The 7682-nt window shown below is 40.7% G+C and overlaps 1 non-coding gene across 1 annotated transcript; it reads right to left on the reverse strand.

Annotated features, from left to right (window-relative positions):
• Positions 1-5111: 5111 nt before the first annotated feature.
• Positions 5112-5218, reverse strand: LOC119245441 (U6 spliceosomal RNA). Its single transcript, XR_005125359.1, has one exon. It is a non-coding gene; the product is annotated as a U6 spliceosomal RNA (small nuclear RNA).
• Positions 5219-7682: the final 2464 nt, after the last annotated feature.

A 7682-nucleotide genomic window follows, 5' to 3' on the forward strand; every position in this document is an offset into this window, starting at 1 on the left:
TTCAGCTTTTCACCATTGAGAATGATACTGGCTGTTGGCTTGTCATAGATGGCCTTTATGATGTTGAGGTATGTTCCTTGTATCCCCAGAATTTCAAGGGCTTTTATCATGAATGGGTGTTGCACTTTGTCGAAAGCTTTCTCAGCATCTATTGATATTATCATATGGTTTTTATATTTCTTTTTGTTGATGTGTTGGATAACGTTGATTGATTTTCGGATGTTAAACCATCCTTGTGCCCCTGGAATGAATCCAACTTGGTCGTGGTGAATTATCTTATGGATACATTGTTGGATTCTGATAGCTAAAATTTTATTGAGGATTTTTGCATCAGTGTTCATTAGGGAGATTGGCCTATAGTTTTCCTTTTTTGTGTTGTCCTTGTTCGGTTTTGGTATTAGTGTAATGTTGGCTTCATAAAACGTGTTTGGTATTGTCCCTTCCTTCTCAATTTTTTGGAAGAGTTTGTGAAGGATAGGCACTAATTCATCTCTGAATGTTTGGTAGAATTCATTTGAAATCCATCAGGTCCTGGGCTTTTGTTTTGGGGAGGTTTTTTATTACCATTTCAATTTCGCTAATTGTAATTGGTCTGTTTAGGTGTTCTATTTCTTCTTTATCTAGCTTTGGGTGATTGTAGAGTTGTAGGAATTTGTCCATCTCCTCTAGATTGTTAAACTTGTTTCCATATAACTGTTCATAGTAGTTACTGATTATTCTTTTGATTTCTGCTGTGTCCGTTGTGATTTCTCCTCTTTCATTGATGATCCTGTTTATTTGTGCTTTCTCCCTTTTTTCCTTTGTGAGCCTGGCTAGGGGTTTGTCTATTTTATTGATTTTTTCAAAAAACCAGCTCTTGGTTTCATTGATCTTTTGGATTGTTTTTTTAGTTTCAATTTCATTTATTTCTGCTTTGGTTTTTATTATTTCTTTTCTTCTACTGGTTTTGGGGTTTTTTTGTTGTTCTTTTTCTAGATCTTTGAGCTTCGAGATGAGGTTGTTTCTTTGCGTTCTTTCTTGTTTCTTGATGTGAGCTTCTATTGCTATATATTTTCCTCTTATTACTGCTTTTGCTGCATCCCATACATTTAGGATATTAGTGTCCTCCTTGTCGTTCAATTCAAAAAATTTTTTAATTTCTTCTTTGATCTCCTCATTAGTCCAATGGTCTTCTAGTAGTGTGGTTTTTAATCTCCATGAGGTAGGAAAGTTCCTTGCCTTCTTTTTATGGTTTATTTCTAGTTTGATGCCTTCATGGTCAGAAAAGATGGTTGATATGATTTCAATCTTGGTGTATCTGTTGATGTTTGTCTTTTGCCCCAGTATGTGATCGATCCTGGAGAATGATCCGTGTGCGCTTGAGAAAAATGTGTACTCCGTTTTTTTGGGGTTTAGTGTTCTATAGATGTCTGTTAAGCCTAATTGCTCTAGGTCCTTATTTAGAGCTTTGGTTTCTTTACTTATTTTTTGTCTTGTTGATCTATCCATTGTTGATAGTGGTGTGTTGAAGTCTCCCACTACGTATGTGTTTTCTCTGATGTCTGTTTTCAGAGAGGACAACAGTTGTCTGATATATTTTGGTGCTCCTTCGTTTGGTGAGTATATGTTAATGAGTGTTATTTCTTCTTGAAGTAATGTCCCCTTGATCATAATGTAGTGACCATTGGGGTCTCTTTTTATCTTTTTGAGTTTGAAATCTGTTTTATCTGATATAAGTATAGCTGTTCCTGCTTTCTTTTTTGGTCCATTTGCTTGTAGGATTGTTTTCCATCCTTTAACTTTGAGCCTATTTTTATCTTTTGTAGCTAAATGTGTTTCCTGGAGACAGCAAAAGGTTGGGTTTTGTTTCTTAATCCAGGCTGCCACTCTGTGTCTTTTTATTGAAGAGTTTAGTCCATTTACATTTAGAGTTAATATTGATATGTTAACATCTGTATTTGCCATTGTGTTTGTCTTTCCTTTGATTTTATTTATTTATTCTCTTTTTTTTTGGCCTTCTTTCATTGTTATTCGTCCCTCTGAGGTTCTGGCTTTAGGACTCCTTGTAGTATTTTTTGGAGTGGGGGTTTAGTTGCAATGAAATTCCGGAGTTTCTGTTTGTCTGGGAAGGTCCATATTCTTTCTTCAAAGAGGAAGGAGAGCTTTGCGGGATAGAGTATTCTTGGTTGGCATCTGTTTTCTTGGAGTCTGTTGACTATGTCCCTCCACTCTCTCCTTGCCCGTAGTGTTTCTTCGGAGAAGTCTGATGTCAGCCTGATTGGTTTTCCTTTGAATGTTATCTGTTTCTTCCCTCTTGCCAGCTTCATTATTTTTTCCTTGTCCTGGATTCTTGGGAGCTTTACTATTATGTGTCTTGCTGTATTTTTCCTTTCGTCGTGGAAGTTTGGTGTTCTTCTTGCTTCTTGTATATCAATTTTCAGTTCCTTCTTCACATTTGGGAAGTTCTCTTCAATTATCTCTTTGAATATTTTCTCTGTTCCTACATCTCTCTCCTCTCCTTCTGGTATTCCTATAACTCTTATATTTCCTTTCCTCATGGAGTCAGATAGTTCCCGAAGTCTTTCTTCGTTCTTTTTCCTTCGTACTTCTCTTTCCTTTTCTGTTTTGGTTCTTTTTATTTCTGTGTCTTCAAGATTACTTATTCGTTCTTCCATTTCATCTATTCTGCTTTCATTGCTTTTCCCAGAATTCTTTAGTTCTTCCATTAATTCTTTGATCTCCTGCATTTCTTTTACTTCCCTCTTTAGGGACTCAATTTCTTTCTTCTGACCATTGTTTTCCCTCTCTAGGGACTCAATTGCATTCTTCTGATCGTTGATTAATTTTCCCTTATCATTGTTTTCCTTTATGACTTCTGTCAGTTTTTTAATCACGGCAATTTTAAATTCTCTTTCTGGAAGGCTCAGAAATTCTTCCAAGTTATTGTCTTTGCAATCTGGGGGCTGGCTTTCTTTTTGTGGTGTGCTTTTTCTCTGGAGAGTTGCTAGGTTGCGTGTGGTTCTTCTCCTCCCTACTGTCTGTTTTCTAATTTGCCGTATGCGTTGGGACACTGTGTTGTTGGGACTGGCCGGCATCTTGGGTGGGCTTCTCTGTTCCCCTCTGGTTCTTCCAGGAGTCATCTGTCAGTTTCAAGCAGCCTTTAATGGAGAAAGGTCCCTGTTCTAAAATGCCGATGTGGGGACACACTCCCCTGTGCGCCTGGTCTGCCCCGGCGGTGGGTTCCTGCTCCCCTCTGGGCTTGGACTGCAGGCCAGAGGGGGTCTGGCGTGGGCGAACTTCCCCCGCTCACCTCTGGCTCCTGAGGAAGCCTTCTGCAGGTAGTCTTTACTGAAGAAATGTCCCTGTTCTAAAATGGTGATGTGGGACACACTCCCTGCGCGTCTGGTCTCAGGCACACTCTTCTGCGCGCCTGGTCTGCCCCGGCTGTGGGTGCTCGCTCTCCCTGTGGGCTCAGACTACTTGTTCGGAAGGAGCCAGGTGTGGGCTAACTCCCCAGCTGGCCACTAGCTCCTTCAGTAGCCTGTGCTGGGGTCAAGTCGCTAGGTGGCGCCAGAGATCTCTCCTAGAGCCCTTGGGGAGCTGATTTTCCACCCCGTGGGACAGGGAGCAGAGCGGGGATGGTAGGGTACACCTCAACGGCTTTGGGGTGCTGTGTCTGCCTTGTGCCCCACCGTCGTGGGGAACCCACGCCCCTAATTTCGTGCCCCGGGTCTCAGTTCCAAAGCCCTCAGTTCCAGGACGCGGGCTGTAGCCCAGATCAGTGGCGCGGGAATGGCGCCTTTTGAATCCCGCTCCCCTGCCTGGGCGCCTGGTTCCTGCTCACTCAGGGAGGGCCTCCGCCGTCTCCCCGCAAGCCTAGGTCGCAGGCGCGGGGACCTGGGCAGCTGTGATCCGGTCTGGATCCGCGCCACTTTCCGCGCAAGCTTACCGGGCGGCCGGGGCTGTGTGCTGGTGCTTGTTTATCTTTTTTGAATGCTGAGTAATATTCCATGGTATATATGTACCACATCTTCTTGATCCAGTCATCTATTTTTGGGCATTTGGGTTGTTTCCAAAGCTTAGCTATTGTAAACAGTGCTGCTATAAACATAGGAGTGCAGGTGCTCTTTGGAATTGATGTTTCTGTGTCCTTTGGGTAAATACCTAGGAGTGGAATTGCTGGATCATATGGAAGCTCTATGTTTAGTAGGTCCAGAAATCTCCACACAGCTCTCCATAGTGGTTGGACCAGTTTGCACTCCCACCAACAGTGCACAAGAGTTCCTTTTTCTCCACACCCTCGCCAACATTTGTTGTTGCTAGTTTTTTTAATATGTGCCATTCTCACTGGTGTGAGATGGTATCTCATGGTAGTTTTGATTTGCATTTCCCTGATTACAAGTGATGTTGAACATTTTTTCATATGTCTGTTGGCCATTTGCATTTCCTCTTCAGAGAAGTTTCTTTTTAGCTCTTCTGCCCATTTTTTGACTGGATTATTTTCTTTGTTGTTGCTCAGTCTCATCAGCTCTTTGCAGATTTTTGTGATCAGTCCTTTATCATTAGTGTTGGGTGCAAAAATGTTCTCCCAGTTGGTGGGGTTTCTCTTTGTTTTTGTTATTGTCTCTTTTGCTGTGCAGAAGCTCTTTAATTTGATGTAGTCCCAGCTGTTTATCTTTCTCTTCACTATCACTGCTTTGGGTGATGTGTCTGTAAAGATGTCTTTGATGTGCAAATCCCGTAGTGTTTCGCCTATATTTCCTTCTATGTATTTTATGGTTTCAGGTCTTATGTCTAGTTCTTTAATCCATTTTGAGTTGATTTTTGTGTATGGTGTGAGGTAGTGGTCAAGCTTCATTCTTTTGCATGTAGCGACCCAGTTTTCCCAGCACCATTTATTGAACAAACTTTCTTTGCTCCAATGCATATTCTTTGCTCCTTTGTCAAAGATTAGTTGACCATAAATCTGTGGGTTTATTTCTGGATTTTCTATTCGATTCCATTGGTCTGTATGTCTGTTCTTGTTCCAATACCGTGCAGTTTTGATGATTATGGCTTTGTAGTATAGTTTGAAGTCTGGGAGTGTGATGCCTCCATTTCCTTCTTTTTTTTTCAGTAGAGCTTTGGCTATTAAAAATATGGAACGCTTCACGAATTTGCGTGTCATCCTTGCGCAGGGGCCATGCTAATCTTCTCTGTATCGTTCCAATTTTAGTATATGTGCTGCCGAAGCGAGCACTCTGACAATCTTTTAATAGTAATCTGTTTACCTTTTACTTTCATTTCTGTGGCAATTCTCCAAGTCTCAACACCTTCTCAAGTCCTTATCCCCACCATTCCCACCCCCATTTTAGCTCCAACCCTGTAGCACCCCCGGAGCCAAAATCTTGTTGTGGGTTTTTTTGTTCTGTGTTTTAGAAGATTCCAGGTTCTCAGAAATGAATGCCTTTAATTTTCTAACTTACTACTTAAAAACTTCAAAATTCTCCTTACCTTTCCTCCTCTCCTTAAGTTCTCCCCTGCGCCCTGCTAATTTGGAACAGCGGTTCTTTGCTCATTCCATTCCTATCCTAAGCATAGAGTAACTGTCTTCTTCATCACTGAAGAATCCCATTTATTATTTAAAAATTACTCAGAGTTGCTGCCACCAACAGTGGCTTTCAAATGGTCAGAAGTACATCTTTTTAATGATTTTTCCATCCTTTTTCTTTGCAAAATTCCCTTTCAGAAAAAATTTTCCCATAGAATGAAAATTAATTCTTCTGAATAATTTTTGATGTCTGTTATCTAAACATATGTCTGATTGTCTGTGGCTAGGGTTCATACCTTGCAAAATTAAGGTTATTTTGTTTAAGACTGTAGTTTTAATTATTGCTAATACATTTGATGAATAAAAAGGAGCTTGCATGTGAAATAGAAGTCTCTCTACCATCATCTATAAATTGAAAGATAAAATTGTAACCAGAGTCAGCCTAGAATTTATAATCAGGTGCTCTGTCTTTCACAGGCCAGATGTCAAATTAGCTGAAGAAATTCAATGCTAGGTCTTGAATCTCCTTAAATCTTTAATTTGCATGCTTGATCCTTAGTCTACTTTCTGTGCTTGGTTGTCCATATTTTATAGTCTCCTTTCAGTGTCCCTTGTCTCTTTCTCCCCCACTTTCAGCTTCATCCACATGTTCTCTGCTTCATTCATTCATTCATTACAGACAAATACATATGGCACAACATCCACCATGTAGCAGGTAGTTCCTGCTTTTGCTGTTATCTTCAAGAACATGATTTTTTCTGTATGGACCAAGTTTCCTTATATAAAGAAATATTTTATTCAGTGAATATCAAGAATCCCTACTAGATGCCAGGAAATTGTCCAGGTTCTGGTAACCTCTTTCCTCTTTCTCCCTTTCATAGTACAGGAAAAAAGATTTATTTATTTATGCATACAAGAGCTGGGGTACATGCCAGAGGTATGGGGGGGTGAGAGGATTCACCAGAGACAGAGTGGGGAATAGAACAGGCAGACTGACTGAAACACCCTGCTGAGGGGAGCAGCAGGCAAGTCAGGAGAGGTCTGCTGTGCTATGTGGGTATCTCCCTGGCTGGAGATAGAACTCGTGCTGCAGTGGCTGCAGATAGCTTCATAAGTTGTGTCTTAACCCCCTGAAACATGAGGGAAGCCCTGTATTACAATTTATGTATTTATCTATTCTAATCAGAATCACTAACATTTATGGGGGAAAAACTTAGGTTTTATATCTTGACTTACCAACACAAAACTTCAAGGTCACTCAAGGGAAGTTCCGAGTTTCATCTATCATTATTTTCTTACAAAATAGAAAACACTGGTGGTGATTTGGGGCCTAATGAATCTTGGCAAGGTTTCTGTAACATCTTAAACTTTGATTATATTTCAATAATTTAATGGTATTTTTCAGGGAAAGTTTGAATTTATGTTTCACTCACTGGAGGATGTTTACACCAAAATGCTTAACTTGTAACACAATAGAGAAGTGTTTATTGAGGACACCCATCCCAAATTTCAGAAGAAAACACTGTTCTTTATAATGATTTCTAGCTCACTTGCCTATTAAGTGAAAACACATTGAACTTGTTGGGTCTTGAGTTCCATTTTTGGAAATTTTATTTCACTTCATAAGTTTGTGTTTGCAAGAAAATATGAAGAACAATCTTATTTTCCCTTGCCTCCCTCATGTAAAACTTGGATAAAATACAATCTGTGCTGTTTGATATGCATAGTATGTCATCCATAAATAAAACCTTCCATAGACTTGAAACTTAGGAGATTCATTACCCAATTGCATTTAAGCATAATTTTTCTTTAAATTAAAACATTTTTTTAGGGCCTCCCCGGTGGCGCAGTGGTTGAGCCCTGGGTTGCGAAGCTGCCCGCAGCCTCTGCAGTGCCGGTTCGATCCCCGGCTGCTCCCGGCCACCGGAGGAGGGTCCCACAGGGCGCGCAGACCTCTCCTGCCGCCCACTGCTCCCCTCAGCAGAGTACTTCGGTCCTTCCGCCTGCTCTGCTCCCCGCTCTGGCTCTGGTGAATTCTCTCACCCTCCCGCGCTTCTGACTGTACCCAGTGCTTGTATAAATAAATAATAAATAAATAAATAAATAAATCTTAAAAAAATATATATATATATATATAAAACTTTTCTTTAGGCCTTCCTGGTGGCGCAAGGAG

The sequence above is a fragment of the Talpa occidentalis genome, unplaced genomic scaffold (assembly GCF_014898055.3).
Source record: "Talpa occidentalis isolate TD23 unplaced genomic scaffold, MPIMG_talOcc4v2.1 talOcc4.14, whole genome shotgun sequence".
Lineage (NCBI taxonomy): Eukaryota > Metazoa > Chordata > Mammalia > Eulipotyphla > Talpidae > Talpa > Talpa occidentalis.